The sequence below is a fragment of the Periplaneta americana genome, chromosome 6, assembly GCF_040183065.1.
Source record: "Periplaneta americana isolate PAMFEO1 chromosome 6, P.americana_PAMFEO1_priV1, whole genome shotgun sequence".
NCBI classification, from domain to species: domain Eukaryota; kingdom Metazoa; phylum Arthropoda; class Insecta; order Blattodea; family Blattidae; genus Periplaneta; species Periplaneta americana.
Window position 1 is genome coordinate 82,461,680 of NC_091122.1, and position 18,046 is coordinate 82,479,725.

Below are 18,046 nucleotides of genomic sequence, written 5' to 3' on the forward strand. Positions count from 1 at the left end.
TGAAATTATGCATTATATGGTGACTCCAGCCACTTGATGTCTCTTTCTTCGGGCCTTTGAAAACATATGATCAGGCCGTTACAAAGTGGCTGAAGAACCATCCTGGATGAGTGATTACACAGTTTCAAATTGCGGACTTACAGTATTTTCTGAAGTCTATGGAAAAGCTGCAACCATCACCAATGTATTGGGTGGATTTTCTTCAACAGGAATTTGTCCACTCAATTCGGACATATTTCCTGATCACTTATTTAGCCCTGCAGCGCCCACAGACAGACCTCTAACGAATGCAGTCCCTACAGACAGGCCAAAGGGTGCAACACAGAAGAGCAGTTCAGCAACAAGAAATGCAAAAGAACATATGACAGAGCCATCACCACTAACTGCACCAGCTGCGGAAGCGTCACAAAAGAGGCCTTCAGCTCATGTGACACAGCAAGAGATCTCCCCGATTCCCTCTGACACTAGATCTGTGGCGAGAAGAAAGAAAACACATGAAGGGTCCCAAACCGAGCATCTCTTTTATTAACCAATTAAAATTAAAGGATGCTGAAAGAAGAGCTGTAGAAGCAAACAGAGGAAAAACACAGCTTCAGTTTGATCTAAGCAATGGGGACCAAGATGAAGAGAGTGACTTCGATGGTGATGTTGAGAACGATGCACCTTGTCTGTACTGCAACGAATTTTACAGCCAATATAAACCACAAGAAACATGGCTACAGTGCAAGAAATGTTTCTCATGGGCACACAATGAATGTGCAAGTGTATCTAAGATAACAAACATTTTTTTTAACTATGTAAAAATTAACTTAAGTGTGTCATTTTACCCTAGTACCTTGGGTAAAATGACATAGTTTATTTATTTTCAAACATACATGTCAGTTAAAGATTGTCAGTATTTTCCACTTTCTGTTGATATTAATAGGGCCTATATGTGTTAATGTTGTAGTATCATTTATATGTAATTGGCCAAAACAAATTTGGTAAGAATACTTTTTTTTTTTTCAAGATTTCCTTAAGGTATGTCATTTTAGGCCTAGTTCCCCCAAATTTCGTGATAATTTCATGAAAATTAATTTAAAATGGAAATGTGTAAATATATCCTTATTCCGATTTTTTCATCTAAAAGACGATAACTTGCTGTACAAATCTGGAGACATAAAAGATTGGACACGTTCTTGAACAAGTGCCAAAAACCACTTTTACAACTTATGCTAAAAGGTTGTTTATTTCCTGATAACCTTGGTAATTTCGTGATATTACATTGATAATTTCGTGAGAGGTAGAAGAATTGTGGAAAAATTCATTAAAGTCAAATGAAATTCTCATTTATTGTTACAAGACTTCATACATAGTAATTCCGTCTAATATTCATAGCAAGAAAACATAGAAATACATATCAACACATAATAAGAATGAAATCAAAGTAAAATTGAAATTGAAAAGGGATCTTCTTTGCCCTGAAAGGATGAACACTTTTATTACGGACTTTACTATAGCCTATATTACTAGGGTAACTCCAAAAGTAATGCATAACATTTGTTTAAAAATTATATTTTATCCTACAGCTTTGCTATTTTCACAGAATGTAGATACATCCTTCATCAACAAAATGTCACTTTTCCACATAATCCCCGTCCCTTTCAATTGCCTTACGTAACCTAGGAACGAGGGCCTGTAGAGCAGCACGGTAAAAGTCTGGACCAACACGTCTGAGCCACTCTTTAGCAGCGTGCACAAGGGAGTCATCTTCTAACCTCGCTTCGCGAAGGGATCCTTCAGTTTACCAAAGAGATGGTAATCGCACTGTCCCAGTTCAAGACTGTAAGGCGGGTGTTTCAGTGTTGTCTATCCGAATTTTCTGATCTGGTCTGTGGTCTTGTGACTGACATATTATGGATGTGCGTTGTCGTGCAATAGCAGAATATCCTCTTCTCCCGATGTCGTAGAACACGACTCAGTCGAGCTTGAAGTTTCTTGAGAGTTGCCACATACGCATCAGAATTAATGGTGGTTCCGTGTGGCATGATGTCCACAAGCAAGAGTCCTTCTGAATCGAAAAACACAGTAGCCATAACTTTTCCTGCTGAAGGTGCACTTTTGAATTTCTATTTGTTTGGTGAATTTGCATGATGCCACTCCATTGTCTGCCTCTGTCTCCGGTCCAAAATGGTGGAGCCATGTTTCATCTTCTGTCACAATTCTTGCAAGTAAGTCATCTAGCACTTATCATTGGCACTTTGTATGATAACAAATCGAACAGAATCTACGCCTAACCCATTGCGTCCCCATTTTCTATTTTATCACATCTTATCTTCAGATTTCTAAAATTCGTATTGTAATACAATTTAAAATAGTATAAAACGTAACGCTTAATGCTCTACAAAATTTCGCCTCAAACAGCTAAGATTTCTTTCAGTAAAGCTAAGCCTATATGGCGACTACAGCTGTATCTAAAATTCCAAAAAACATTTTCTAAAATTTCATGAAGATACAATAAATCTTTGTACCAAATATCATACGCTTACCTTTAGTAATAAGTCTGTAATGTAATTACAAACATCCACAAGATTTATACGCCTGAGAAATCGACGCTAACTTGCTCTATCCAAACTTAAAAGCTCACTGAAGCGGCTACAATAGTCACACAAAGCATAGCTGTATGTTTCTGGAAACCGGACAACATATGCAATCCCTTGGCGGAAATTTTAATCTCGTAACACCATTGGTTAGACGAAAGAGCAAAGAAAAAGTATCACGAAATTACCAATGTTTACCCTAATTATTGCTTCATGTAACTTGTTTGTTATATTCTAGTTCCTTATTTCGTTTGTTGCCATCGTTATTTAAATCTTCATATATTCTGTCATTGTGGAGGCAGAAGAATTTCATTTTTAGGCAAACGAACCCTAATGGCGAATTCTGGGCCATAATGATGAATAGCAGATTTGAAAATGTGCGTATTGTGCTACAGATGATCAGTGAACTTTGATAACCTTTCATTGAAGTATAGGTTTCAATTACGAGCGCTAAATCTATGACACCAACACACTGGCATTACTTATTTTCCTAATGAGGCAATGCTAAACATTTAACCACCATTAAAAGTCAAACGCCTTCTCCTGGATTTGAAGCAGCGAATTTTGTTTCTACCAGCAAGAAAAATAGACACCAATTAGTTTCACTTCAAATTATTCAGTAGAGCATTTATTCCTCTACAAGCCTTCGTAATATTTCACTGTGTAATTTGAAAATGGGTCACAGTCCTGCCTTCCATCCGCAGTATGCGAAACCCGAATCACGTAAGTGAAGTGGGTAGGCATTAGTCACACATACTTTGCTTTCAATAATTTTGTATCTAGTGTCGTCAATTTTCACTCACAAATATTTTCATTCCAGAAAAAGATTTATGCTTCTATGTTCAAATATTACAGCCGATAAACATTACATAAACCCATCTCATTTGGCCCTAACTTATGGGCCATAAATATTGTAGATAAACATAAGATTGTAGAATTGTCTTCTTTTTTTACAGGAAATAAATTGTGCAGTTTGGATGGAGCCGTGCGTGCAAGACAGCGAAACTGAAAAAAGTTCGTTTCTCAGACAGAGAGATAACGGCGACGTGCTCAGAAAACGGAAATGCCTGGTCGTATTCTGCAGGAAGCGGAGCTGACATGTCATTACTTCAGCAGCGCCTCCTGTAAGACAAGGAGACTGCTGCGAGAAATGGGAAGATCAATGAATGCTCCGATGCGAAAGGAGGTAAATCTATAGAATTCCACTATTCTTGGAACTAGTAGAAATCTTTATTTATTTTATACTTAACATATGACATTTTAACCCAATTATTCGACTTGAAGGTGAACATTTTCATCAAACGACAAACGATATAAACTCCGAATATACTCGTTATGTTGGTTTACTTTTTGTTTATATTTACCCCTACTGATAATTTCGGATTCAATTTAGAAAGAATATACATTGTCTCCGTGGATGAATGGTGAGGTTTCATGAAGTTACTGTGAAATAAGCATTATGCCTATTGGCCTAGATCATATATATAACAGATTGATCATCTCTATGTTAAAATCGGTAGCACTTTGAAGAGAACAACCGCCAGGATCGCCACCCGTCCGCCGTAAACGAACACGAGATGGCAGTACAGTCGCAAATGCAATTCAAATGGCAGTTATGACGTGACTCCTTGTGTAACAACTAGATGGCAGCATAGTAAACCTGACAAAAGTTGTTACCGTCTGGGTATATAATATGATCTAGGGTATTGGATTGAAAGTCCTTTTATTATTTCAGTAATTCAAAAAGATCCGAATAATATTAGCGAGCTTCAATATGCTCAGTATTAAGAGCACGACACAAATTAGGCCTATTATTATTATTATTATTATTATTATTATTATTATTATTATTATTATTATTATTATGTTTTATATAAGCTAGCAGAGTTAAGACAATAGGGCTTTCTCTAACACTCAACCAGGAAAAAAACTTCGACACAAAGAACATTACAAATATACCAATACGCAGTATACAAAAAAATCCATAGTTAATCATAAGACGATATAAACAATAATTCAATATAGAAATGAGATAGCCGATAATTATAATATGAAAGAACATAATGAAATGTAAACAGTAGGAAAACGAGCAAGACACAAAATGCATATAAATATGAAAGAATAATAATAAAATATAAGTAGTGATGTACAGAGCATACAATAATATGACAGGAACTATAGGGAAAATTAATTAAACAAAACATATGAAATAAAATAAGATAAAATAAATATTTCTACAGTATCTAAATAATAATATAGAGAGCACATGGAAACATACAACTTGTCATAACAGTAGGTAAGTTTGACAACTCATCACGAAATAATTTTCTAACTTAGATTCAAAGTTTGGGTTATCGCGTTGTGATCGAATATTGATGTTACGATAACGAGAAAGAGTAAGGAAACTGGCGAATAGGTTAAATAACAGGAGATTAAAGTGTGGATATTACAATATAAGAGAAAAGAAAGTGAAAATTTCTACTCTCGTGTAATCCAACTATATTCAATTTCAGTTTACAATCTGACAAGAACGTCTGGAGTAATGCTTGCAATTGCTTGTCTGATTTGGAATGTTTTCTCTGCAAAACTTATTTTTTACATAATCCCAGAGGAAGATGGCTAATGGGGTAAGATGAGGACTTCTTGCTGCCACGGAATGGGTACATTTGTGCCAATCCACCACTCTGAAAATCGAAAATTTATCTCTTCTTGAACGTGATAAGCAAAACCCGCTATTAATTTAACACTAACTCGTCAACGACGGAGACGATGGCTAGTACGTATATAATATTAATAATATTGGGAAAAAATCTGAATCTACTGTAGAGTATTCCAGCTTAAGAAAAAAGCATTGGTCTTATGGGTCTAGGCTAGTAGAGCCCGATGGCAAAATCGTGGCACCTGAGCGAAAGACGAATTGGCATCCACTTACATGGACTCGCCCAAAAGTCTTGCTGGGAGGGGGGGTATTTGAACAGTACGCTCTATGAATAAGCAGTCGCCCGCACACACAGAACCCCCCACCCCGAAGCCTCAGAAAGAAGCTCGCGCATGTTGGTGCCACGAGTTGCGATCGGGCTCTACACTGTTGCCGCAAGATGCCTCCGTTAGAAGAAAGAGTGAGGTATAGTATCTCTATCTCACTCTCTTTCTAACACGTACTAGCAACATGTTCTAGCAAGTTTATCACGTAAGGTAGGTACGTGGAGTCCGTTCGAATGATAAACTATTAATGACATAATGATGCCTGCAAAAACATACATTATATTTTATATACCGTACTGTACATTATAACTAGGCTTGGACATTTAGGCCATTAACCAACTTACAGACACCTCAACTAGGCTACATAATGATCGAAAGTGACATTAAAATACAGTTTTAGGCACCTAAGAAGTTATAATAATAATAATAATAATAATAATAATAATAATAATAATAATAATAATAATAATAATAATAATAATAATAATAATAATAATGTTTTATTTTCGTTCGCAGAGTTAAGGCCATAAGGCCTTCTCTTCCACTCAACCAGCCTTAATCAATACAATACATATTTAAATTACAAATATTTACACTACACTTAAAAGGTTCTCCAGCAATATTCTTCAGTTTTAACGACTAGTAGACTACATATTTATTTAAATTTAGAGAAACTATAAGGTAAAGTAGTAACTTAATTTATGAGCTAATTTAATTCAATCAATTATAATTAATTTAATATTTGAGATAGCTAGTAAAATGATGAAAATTAACTTAATATAAGCTTACTAGGACTATGTTACAGGGAGAAAAAAAAATATATATATATATAAATATAAAATATGTTTCTATAATGAGAATATTAATGTAATTGCCATTAGAGGTTTTGTAAATCTACAGTATTTAGAGAAATTAATGATAATAATAAGAATGGACAGATGTTAGTTGCATTATACGTAACAAATATTAATCAGCAATTAATCTGTTAAGTAAGAATTTATGTAATTTTGACCTAAATGAAGTTATTGTCCAACAACCCCTTACATCACTCGGAAGCGAGTTCCAATTTCTAGCAACTGAAACTGTATAAGATGAAGAATATAAAGATGTCTTGTGATGAGATATGATGAGTAAATTGTTATAATGAGGTCTTGTACTTAACTGATGATATGCGGATAAATTTTGAAAACGAGAAGCCAAATAGATTGGGGTAGCGGTGCGCAGAATTTGAAATGAGAGAACAAGAGAATGCAGGGCTCGTCGATCGCTTAGCCTTAGCCAAGACAGAGTTTGGAAAGACGGGGAAACATGATCATACTTACGAATATTACAAATATAACGGACGCACGCATTATGCACACGTTGTAGCCTGCTGCTCAAATTTGCATTTAGGTTACTTAATATAATATCGCAGTAGTCAAAGTGTGGCATCACAAGTGTTTGTACGAGGATTAATTTTCATTTATCGGGGAGAAAGTGCTTCAGTCGCTTTAATGAGTGAATAATAGAAAATATTTTTTTGGAAGTGTGATTCACTTGTTCATTCCATTCCAGGTGACAATCCATATAAATACCAAGGTTCTTCACAGTCGAGCTGTATGGAATAGTAGTATTATTTACAATTATCTGCAACTGCAACTACAAATAATAATAATAATAATAATAATAATAATAATAATAATAATAATAATAATAATAAAACTGTGTCAAAAATCAATACAGTTATTTTATTCGGTTAAGAAGTGCTTATAATACAGATTCAAGATAATGTGCAGGTCACGTTTTCCGTTATTAAATGTAAATAAGCGCTTATAATATAAATTTAAGATTATGTGCAACACATGCTTTCCATTATTAAACATTAAGAAGTGTTTATAATACAAATTTAGGATTATGTACAGCGCACTTTTTCCGATATTAATTTCACACTATAATCAAACAAGAACTTAAGTTACATATCTTGCCTTTGTTGTTTTGCTATAGTTAAATTGTGTGCTCTTTATACAATAAGCACAGAAAATGTTGTGTATGTTTTAACAGTGTAAAATCTTAGCCTCAACTGTACCATTATTATTTGTATGTTAGATTTCTTAGCGGGAATGTTTGGTAAGAAAGCTGAAGGCTATTCCTGTTGTTACCCACAATTTTAGCACATGAAATCGCTCTAGTTCTCAATGAAATTATATTCTATTAATTAAAGAAAACTAATTAATTCCCAGTTTTGAAGAAAAATCTTATAAATAGTTTATAGAACAGCCACCATATATTATGTTGAATACTTTTATTCTTAACGTGGAATCCTCTTATAAGAGTGAAGGGTTAGTAGCTCTTGTATTGTAATTAACAATTTGTCATAAAATTTGTTCATAAGCAGCGAAAAAGGCCTCGCTAAGCATAACTTTATAAAATAGTTATAAATTATAGCATACAGAATGAGGTTTAGGCTTATAGGCCTACATTACAGTCGTAGGGTATTTCAAAAGTCAGTTCAAACATTAAACTGCTATAAATATTATCACATTTGAGATAGGGAAAAAACAAGAACATTACAGTGTTGAGCAAACAACGGGGTTTACAAAACATTGGGGAGAAGTCCGCCATTCTCTTCTTCAACGTACAACATTCTGTCTGCGACACCATGCACAGCATTTTGCAGAAAATATCTTGGAATATTGGCAATTTCTTGCGAGATGGCATCTTTCAGTTGTAGTAGGGCTGTTGGATGTGTCAGGAAAACTCGTTCTTTAAGGTAACTCCACAACCAAAAAGTCGGCCCGATTGAATCTGGATATCGCGGAGGCCACACTGTTGGAAAGTGCCTACTGATGACTTTGGTCGGAAAACGAACCACAATTATGCGTGCTAACTCCACCATTAACTTTTTAGTAGGTTATTTTACAACGCTTTACCAACATCTTAGGTTATTTAGCGTCTGAATGAGATGAAGGTGATAATGCCGGTGAAATGAGTCCGGAGTCCAGCACCGAAAATTACTCAGCATTTGCTCATATTGGGTTGAGGGAAAACCTCAAGCAGGTAACTTGTCCCGACCGGGAATCGGACCCGGGCCACCTGGTTTCCCGGCAAGACGCGCTAACCATTACTCCACAGGTGTGGACAATAATGGAATAAAACAGACTGTTACAGTAAACGGGAAGCGCTACTACATTATTTACAGAACTTCGTCATCCCTAGACTGAGGAATCACGATATGGAAAACATAATCTTCATGCAAGATGACGCTGCACCCCACATCTTTATCCCTACAAAACAATTAATTACGCAGATGTTTGGCGATCATCGTCTCATTAGTAGGCACTTTACAACAATGTGGCCTCCGCGATCTCCAGATTTCAATCCGGTCGACTTTTGGTTGTTATGTTACCTTAAAGAACGAGTTTTCCTGATACTTCCAACAACCCCACTTCAACTGAAAGATGCCATCTCGCAAGAAATTGCCAATATTCCAAGACATTATCTGCAAAATGCTGTGTATGGTGTCGCTGTACGTTGAACAAGAGAAGACGGACATCTTCCCAATCTTTTGTAAACCCCGCTGTTTGCCAAACACTGTGATGTTTTCGTTTTCCCTATCTCAAATATGGTAATATTTATAGCGGTTTAATGTTTCAACTTAATTTTGAAATACCCTATATTTCTACGTGGCTCTAATTTTAATGTTGCATTAGAAAGTCACGAAAGATATTTTGCTGTTAATATTTTGGAACATTCATTAAAGTTGCTTAAATAAAAGACCCTGCGTCTATTTTCATATAATTTTAGCTAGTGTTGATTAAGTTATTTTTTTTGTGTTAAAAGACCAGCATTACTTACCAACAGTAGACAAGATGTTGCAGGTCATAACCATGAACCTGAAAGTGAAACTTGTAAGCAGTTCTTAAATGTCATAAACCGTACAAAATTAAATTAAATTAAATTATGGTTTATTTAATGACACTCGCAACTGCCGAAGTTATATCAACGTCACCGGTGTGCCGGAATTTTGTCCTGCAGGAGTTCTTTTATATGCCACTAAATCTACCGACATGAGCCTGTCGCATTTAAGCACACTGAAATGCCATCGACCTCGGCCGGGATTGAACCCACAACCTCGAGCACAGAAGTCCAGCGCTATACTGACTGCGCTACCCAGGCCGACTAAACAGTACATTTTAAGACACAATTGAAACAATAAAACAGCAAAATCTTTAAAATCACATTATAGTGTATTTATACAGGGCGAAAAAATATACTGGGACAAACTCTGAGTACGACTTCCTTTTTTAAAAAATAAAACGTATTTCCTGCTTTTATGAGTTTTCCCAAAGATGATATTCAACATGTTTGGAGGTACAATTGAACAACTAAGTTTGTTACCGTACACTGGAATTCAAAGATATCGGACCTACCATTTTATGATCGTGTAAGCGAACTTTCCAACCACGGGATAAGTCAGAACTAAAGATATAAAAATTGACAAACTTTGAAAGAGTTCCGCTAGGTGGCACCATTATTGGGGCGATTGAAAAAGTGTCAGGAAAAATGAGTATGTAGATTAAGCATGAATTACTGTCATAATTGACAATATCGGTTTCCAGCTAAACCCAGTGTTGTTTTACAATCAGTAGAGTGGAATGAAAAATTGAATTCTATAATTATCTTCGCCATCTATTCATAGAAGTAATAACTTCAGAAGTCACACTTACACCAACATATTATCGATCACATCCGATTAATAGGGTCAGATACCTTCAATCGTCAGTGTACAAATGAATCCGCTGATTTTATCAATATAAGTCTACCTACAGAAAACTTGTTGCAGTTGTGGTTACTCTGTTTCGTATGTTTGACTTGTACGGCAGTTACATTTGAGAGCCTAATCTTTGAAGGATATTCGTTTACGGTCTTACTAATAAAAAGTCTATATACAGACGTTTAACTGTGTTATACTTATACCGTGAGTAGCTCGTTTATAAGTCATGTGTAAATTCCTTACTAATAATCACTACATACGTTGTGTATAACAGTATAGCTGTTACACAGCTACGTCATAGTTTCGTTATTACTTCATTACGAAAGGTAATAGAATATCTGAGGTTCTCTATTGCATCCGGTAGAGCGATCTAGTGTGCCATGTTAAGTATCGATAGTACAACTAGCTCTGATCGATTACTACACTATATTTTGGTCAAAGAGTACAAGCTACAGCAATATTATTCGAATTATTCTGTGCTCTTTGGTTTGTTCCTCTGTGGTTACAAGACAACTATCATCATAAAATAACAGTCGATAGAAACAGCTGTTAGAGGGGCAGTCATTTTTTCTCTATATACAACGCTTAAACAAGGGGTTTCGTGTATAAAACTACTGAAAAGCAATTCCCATGTATAGTTACGGACTGTTTATACAGCCATCGCTTATGCATGGTTTATTAGTAATATTTTCTGTCCCAACTCTGCATAAGTCTCGTATAAAAACTATACATGGTTTATTAGTAAGACCGTTAGTGAATAGGCAGATATGATTTGTATGTACTATCGCGCGAATAGTAATGGACGCGTGGCTATAGGATCAGATGGCATTCCCAGACCGAAGGCAGCCGACTCATAAAACCTATTTTTCGTGTATCGTCGAGTTGCAGACACAGGATCCCTAGTACCACCAACTGTGAATCGAGGAAGAACGAGGTTCGCTCGTACGCCTGGCCTGGAAGAATGTGTATTACAAGGGCTTGCAGAAGGCTCAGGTATCAATACATATCTATTATTAGCTGTAGCAGTTAGTACATCTCAAATGACCTCATGGAGGATACTTCATGAACAGCTGAACTGTATTCGTATCATCTTCAACATATGCAGGGTTTTGTGCCTGCTGATTGCACACCACGGGAAAACTTTTGTTTATGGTTCGTTGCCCAAATTGCCATTATGTTGTTTATCTCATCAGTCTTATTTACAGCTGAGGCAACATTTGGTAGAGATGACATCGTTAATTTTCACAATCAACATCTGTGGGTCGTCGAAAATCTTCGCGGTACAATTATGGTTAGACAAGAGTTCAAGATCAATTGTGTGGACTAGTACTTTAGCTGACTGCCTGATAGGTACGTATGTTACCACGTCCTCTTACAGGCAATGTGTACAGGAAGTTCATCATAAACACTCTTCCACTCCACGCCTTCTATGTAGGGAATGTGTCCCTGGCCGTAAGAACAACCATTATGATTTATGCATGAAGGGGCTCCAGCACATTTCACCGCATTGTTCGAGCTGCACTCACTGATATACCTCACCCAATGACATCAGAGACTGTCGGACTTTAACACTATTCAAAAACAAAATTATTAAGCATTTTCTTGTTACGTAGAGTGCAATGCAGTAAACTGAGTATCGGCCTACTAACTTATTGCAAATGTTTCGAAATTGGTACTGTCTTGTTTCTCTTGATATTTGTACAATAAATTACTTATTTCTAGTATTTAGTCATTTTCTTTAATCACTAGATATAATATATTAGGAAGTCAGTATATCGCATTAGTACTTTTTGTGTCCGTTGTGATTTTATCTTTCTACTTGCATTTTTTATTCCCCTCTTTCTGTATTTTTGTATTTGTATATTTGTAATTTTATTTCTATTTCTTATTTGCTTCTTCTTTCTGCATTTGTTTTTGTATAACTCTATCCAACTACAATTGCCGATGACGAAACTAAACAGCAAACATAGTCAGGCGAGCCACCGTTATCGCTCTGAATCTCGAGGGCAATCGGTGCAGTATGCCCTATGGCACAGTAAGTGCATCATCACCGTTTTAATTCTATCTGAAGTGAAGTATTGCGACATGGATATTGTAAAACTACTGCTCCGTTGTACAAGAGTCCGGTCAGATGGTAAAGAAATAATAAATAACGCAGTGCAATTCTGCGCGCAGGAAAAGAAAGATACTAGTAATTCCATTGAAAAGAACCTTGGAAAGAGTGGCTGCAGCTGTAGAGAAAAGTGTAAGGATAGTATAAAATGTAGTGAACGACTGTAGAAAAGCAGAGTGGTCAGAGAACATCCATGATCGATCTTATTGAAGTAGCTGATTATGTTGACAGTGTTAATCTCCGAGTGCTAAAAGAATAGCACACAATGCTACAAGGAGCATCACAAAGAAAAAGGCCTGCGACAAAGTACATGAATTAAGAAATGAATACCGGTGAAGAGCTGGTATAATGGAACGTGTTGTTGAAAGTGTAATAATAAATATCGCGGAACACAACTAGATAACTGCAAATCTGATGTTTTGAGATAATTAGAAAGTTTAATAGCTTTTGTGCATCCAAACTATTGTCTCCATGCGTAGTAGCCCTAATGCTGTGTAGCAGATATTTTTAATAAATCAGTCCACACCTGTGGAGTAACGGTTAGCACGTCTAGCCGCGAAACCAGGTGGCCCGGGTTCGATTCCCGGTCGGGGCAAGTTACCTGGTTGAGGTTTTTTCCGGGGTTTTCCCTCAACCCAATATGAGCAAATGCTGGGTAACTTTCGGTGGTGGACCCCGGAATCATTTCACCGGCATTATCACCTTCATCTCATTCAGACGCTAAATAACCTAAGCTGTTGATAAAGCGTCGTAAAATAACCTACTAAAATAAAAAAAAATTAATAAATCATTTTGCTTAAGAAACCATAATGGATCTCTAAGCCTACTACTTAAATAACCCACTGAAGTATGTATCGTAAATCAAATATCGACTTACCTAGTTATAGTAGCCTATTAGACGCGCGATATAGTTGTTGACAGCGGCGATTCGGAGAATGAATGCTTGACTCGTAAAATGGTTGAAATCCCGCGATATATAACTCACATTATATCTGACGTCACCGACAGCTCGATGGACATAGCTGCTGGGATAGTCTAGATATCGCCGAGGAAGGAGTGCAAGGCGTTCGACAAGATTAATATAGAATAAAAATGTGAATTAATGTTTTTTATTCCCCTCACGCTCGGAGTTAATTCAGTGCCGTCTTCCATTTATCATAGAACCGAAGCATACAATACTTTTCGTTCCGTATCTCAGACCGGCCAATAGGAGCACACATAAACATACACAAGAATCTCCCACGTAATCGGCAATTCTAGTTGAATCGAGTAATATGCTTATTTGTATTCTGGTGGTGTGGTTGAGAAGGCCTGATGGCCTTAACTCAGCCAGATTAAATAAATAAATAAATAAATGAATAAATAAATAATTAAATAAATAAATAAATAAATAAGCAAATAAATAAATAAAATCTACTACGAGAGGTGCATAAGTGAGGGGGACCAATTTGCCCGACATCAATCCTTCGGACTTTTATCATTCGAAACCATCCTGGGATCTTTGAAAAGGTGCGACAGTCAATGATCCGACGCGTCCATGCGTGCATATAAACAGAAGGAGAACATTTTCAACATTTGCTATGAATTGTAAGCTGAAAACAATTTGCACAAATGCATTGTTAATGTAATCCGTTTAAATTCAAATACGATTACAGTATGTTTTTTTGCATTGGAATACCTCATGAACTAGGCATTTTCGGACATATGTTTATATGACATTTTGTTTTGTTGTGAGGAACTCGCCCTCCAAGTTTGTCCCCGTATGTTTTATTCATCCTGTATATCAAGGATTTTTCTATCTGAAGTGGGATAATTATTATTACTCTCAAACAATCTTTTATAGAGCCATACCACTTAGAGTATGTCGCAATATCCAACAATTTTTTAAGAAAAAGATTGCGGTATCCATTTAGATGAAAAAGTAAATTTGCACGATTTTGGTTTTTGGTTTTTATAGTAACTTGTAATTGGATTCTATTAAGCGTCTTGCGAAATAATTATTAGTCGAGTTCTTTCCATAGGGTTTAATAGGCGAGTCACTTATGTGACTCAGACGCTAGCAAATCGAATTCATAAGTCATGGCTACGATTGGACAAGGACTTAAATCCCGCATGCATTGGTATGGTTTTATTTCCCGAAGGTTTCTCCAACTTTAAGACGAATGTCAAATAATCCTATGGCATCCTCGGACTCATCTTGCCAAATAACATCTCGCTATCCCCAAAATTCCGCCGATGCTTGATATCTCGCAGTTGATACAGCGGCGTTAAATAACCAATTGAAATAAGAAATAAATTGTCAGAGTGCTGGACAAACTATTCAAGTCTTTCTAGCATACCTATATAGCCTTTCCTCTACTACTGCAACTACTTGGTGAATAGGTTGTAGAGGATCGCAACGCGGCGGCCTGGCTCTCGTAGTCAGCTTGCTATCGGTGATACGCAGTGTAATTCGACACACCACAACCATTAATGTAAAACTTTACTAAATGTAAGCAATTGAACAATAATTTATTATACAAATTAAGAAAAGAGATACTGAAACTGTCTGCCAAATTAAAATAGTCCTACCTATTTCTCGCTCCTGTTTAAAAAGTGACGCACCACTCCCTACAGTTTGGAAAGGAAGGCGACGTTATTCCGGATGCTATTTTCAATTATTTCGGACTGTGGATTATTTATGCACACTTTCAATTCTAGATATTCCTAAAAAAGTTAGAAAGGGTTAGGTCGGGGCATAGAAAGATCCATACATTTTTACAAAATAATTTGTCGTGAGATATTTTGTCATTTTTTCGCCATAGTACTAATAAGTATACATCTTACTTCACTGATCTCTCTAGAAGTCATGGATGGCCTATAAAAATAACACGAATAGGACTACTCTATAAAAGTAATAGGCCTGAGAATGTTTTGCCTGTAGAAACTTTCCAAATATTTTATACCGTGTGATACAGAAGTTAGTTGACAGATAGGAAATGCTAGTTTAATTGGAAATACAATTGTATACAGTTTGTTCACTACCACGGAAGTTCAAAATATACTCCCTTTACTTCAATACAGTGCCTCACTCGATATTGAATACTTCTGTCACTCTTAAAAGTGTTGCAGTTGGAATATGCTGGATAACGTGAGTGATCCTTCGTTACAAGTCATTTACAGTTGGAGAGTCTGTCTGAAAAACGTGCTGTTTCACAAATCCACACAAAAATATAAATAAATTATGATGTAAGACCTACTGACCATGGAGGCCATGACTGATATCTTCCTCGTCCAACCGCAGTGCACACCGAATATCTCATTTAGTTTCTGGCAAATTGTTGTTAGAGTATAATGTGCCGTGGCCCCCATCTTGTTGAAAAACATTCTTATCCGTTTGTTCATTGGCAAATCGTACAGGAACTCCATTTCTCTGCTGTCCACCAATTCCCCATCTGTGTGTTGGTTTAGATTTCCATGAAAGAAATATGGTTCCACAACCATATCACATAGTATTCCACACCAAATCATAACTTTTGGAGTATCAGGGTTGTGTGCTTCACGCATCCATCTTGGGTTTTCTTTAGACCAGTATCGTGCATTTTGTATATGAGCGTGCCCATCTACAAAGAATAAGCATTCGTCACTGAACAGAACATGCTGAAGGATTGATCGATCAGCACGCAAATGCTGTGTGATCCGGTTGCAATATGTTCGTCTCTTGAGTGGATCCTCTTCTTGCATTGTGTGTAAATGCTCCAATTTGTAGGGCGAAAACTGCAGACTTCAATATTCTGCGAATAGATTCTCCACTGATACTGTACCACTTTCTCGAGCCACATAGCGCACTGACCTTTCAGGTTTGGCCGTCATCTTCGCAACCACATCTATTGAATGCTGTCTATCAGTAGCAGAATTGGGACAATCAATAAGTTTCTTGCAAGTATCTGAAAGTTGTTCTAAATTTATGCAATAATTTTGCTACATTTTGGTATGAATGTCAGGATGACGACGATAAAACTCGTCTACAGCTTCTCTTGTTCTGTTATTGTCCCCACAGAACAGTACTAGCTTCACTCGCTGTTCAGGAATCAACATGAGCTCTTCAACTGTCAATGAGTATCAATATCATAACTGAAAACAATAAACAATAATGTTATCTTCTTCACCTCTTACTGAATGAAAATTTAATAATACTTAACTCAATAGCATCAAACAATAAACGAAACAAAACATAAACTAACTATGCATTGTAGTTTCCCGTACCATGGTCTACTTTAACTTATGTACTGTATTCATTTTAAGTATTACACGGAAACTAATTCAGGAAAACTGATAAGGAGACAAAAGGTGGAGAATTCTAGTGGTACAAAAGGGGAATATGTACTGCCAACCTAACAGTACAAATGAAAAAGGTCACTCAGATTACGGACATCTTGGAGGGAACACGTCATTATGTTACTTTGTACAATAATAATTATTTCAGTTTTAAAAGTAATAATGTTTACCATTTGTCAACTTTGTTGGCTTCTATATCACACAGTATAAATGTAAAATATTAAAAAGCTGAAGAATATGGGGAGTTGGTTGACTTATAATGAGCGACTTGTGACAATACCGCAAAACGATTGTTTCGGTTTTTTTTTTACGTAAGTACACGTCATCATCTTCCCTGTAACCAAAGAAATTGTTAAGTGAATGTCATCTGTAGGGTAAGGTTGCCTATATCGCACTACCTTTAGCATTTATAATTTTTATTGAACGATACAGTTTTTATTTTCTGCATTCCTTTACAGAGAAAAGGAATCCTTGAATTTTATTTAATATTTTTAAATTAAAATGACATTTTCAAAACACTTGTCAGTGGTGCCATTTAGGCAACTAGTTTCCTAAATAGCACTTGCGGTTTCTTAAATCGCACCTCTTTATCTGCAGGGAACAGGATGAAGGGAAGCTTTTAATATTGAACATAATGAACAGTACTTAATATTAATAATGTAATAAAAGCAAATTACAAGTTTATTGAAATTAATGAAAGAAAGTAACGCATCTTCAAATGAAATTGAAAAAATAGAGCATAAATTACCTAACATTTAAACTTCCTGAATGCGTTTTTTTTTTTTGTTACACATTTGCCATGTGCTTCACCAGACAGTTCAGACTGTAAACTGCATCACCTTTTCTCCGCGATTATCTCGAAGCCGCCTAAGAACTGCTTCATGATATAGCTGTCTGAAATGGTTTGAAGATAGAAATATCTAAAGGCTGGGCCTATGAGTATTATGACGAGGAAGCTGAAACAGGAGCACACCATTTTCCCGAGATAATCTAGCTTCTAAATTTTTGGAATGGGTCGTATAGGTGGATATACAGAAGCAGCACTTTTTTCTATGGCAGGTTTGAGTGATAAATAATGATCCTGGAGAAGCACCAGCTGATAATGTAGGATGCACTGTTTGATGTTTAAAAATTATTATGGGTGGGAAAAAATAACTCGTGCACTTGTACAACACACACTTGTTGTATTAACGCCCTTTTCACCACTAGACATTGCACTCACCTGTTGCATTCCTCATTCAATTAACATTTTGGGGCCTTCTTTTGTACGGCTAGAATTGCTACATTTGCTCATATCGC

General features: G+C 36.2%; 1 long non-coding RNA gene across 4 annotated transcripts in view; it reads left to right on the forward strand.

The window, feature by feature from the left end:
* The window catches only part of LOC138701464 (uncharacterized), a 1,004,334-nt gene that overhangs the window by 419,015 nt on the left and 567,273 nt on the right, over positions 1–18,046 (forward strand). For all 4 annotated transcript variants that reach the window (XR_011332589.1, XR_011332590.1, XR_011332591.1 and 1 more), the window contains one exon: positions 3,536–3,765. This is a non-coding gene — a long non-coding RNA (uncharacterized lncRNA). The remainder of the gene's footprint in view (positions 1–3,535; positions 3,766–18,046) is intronic.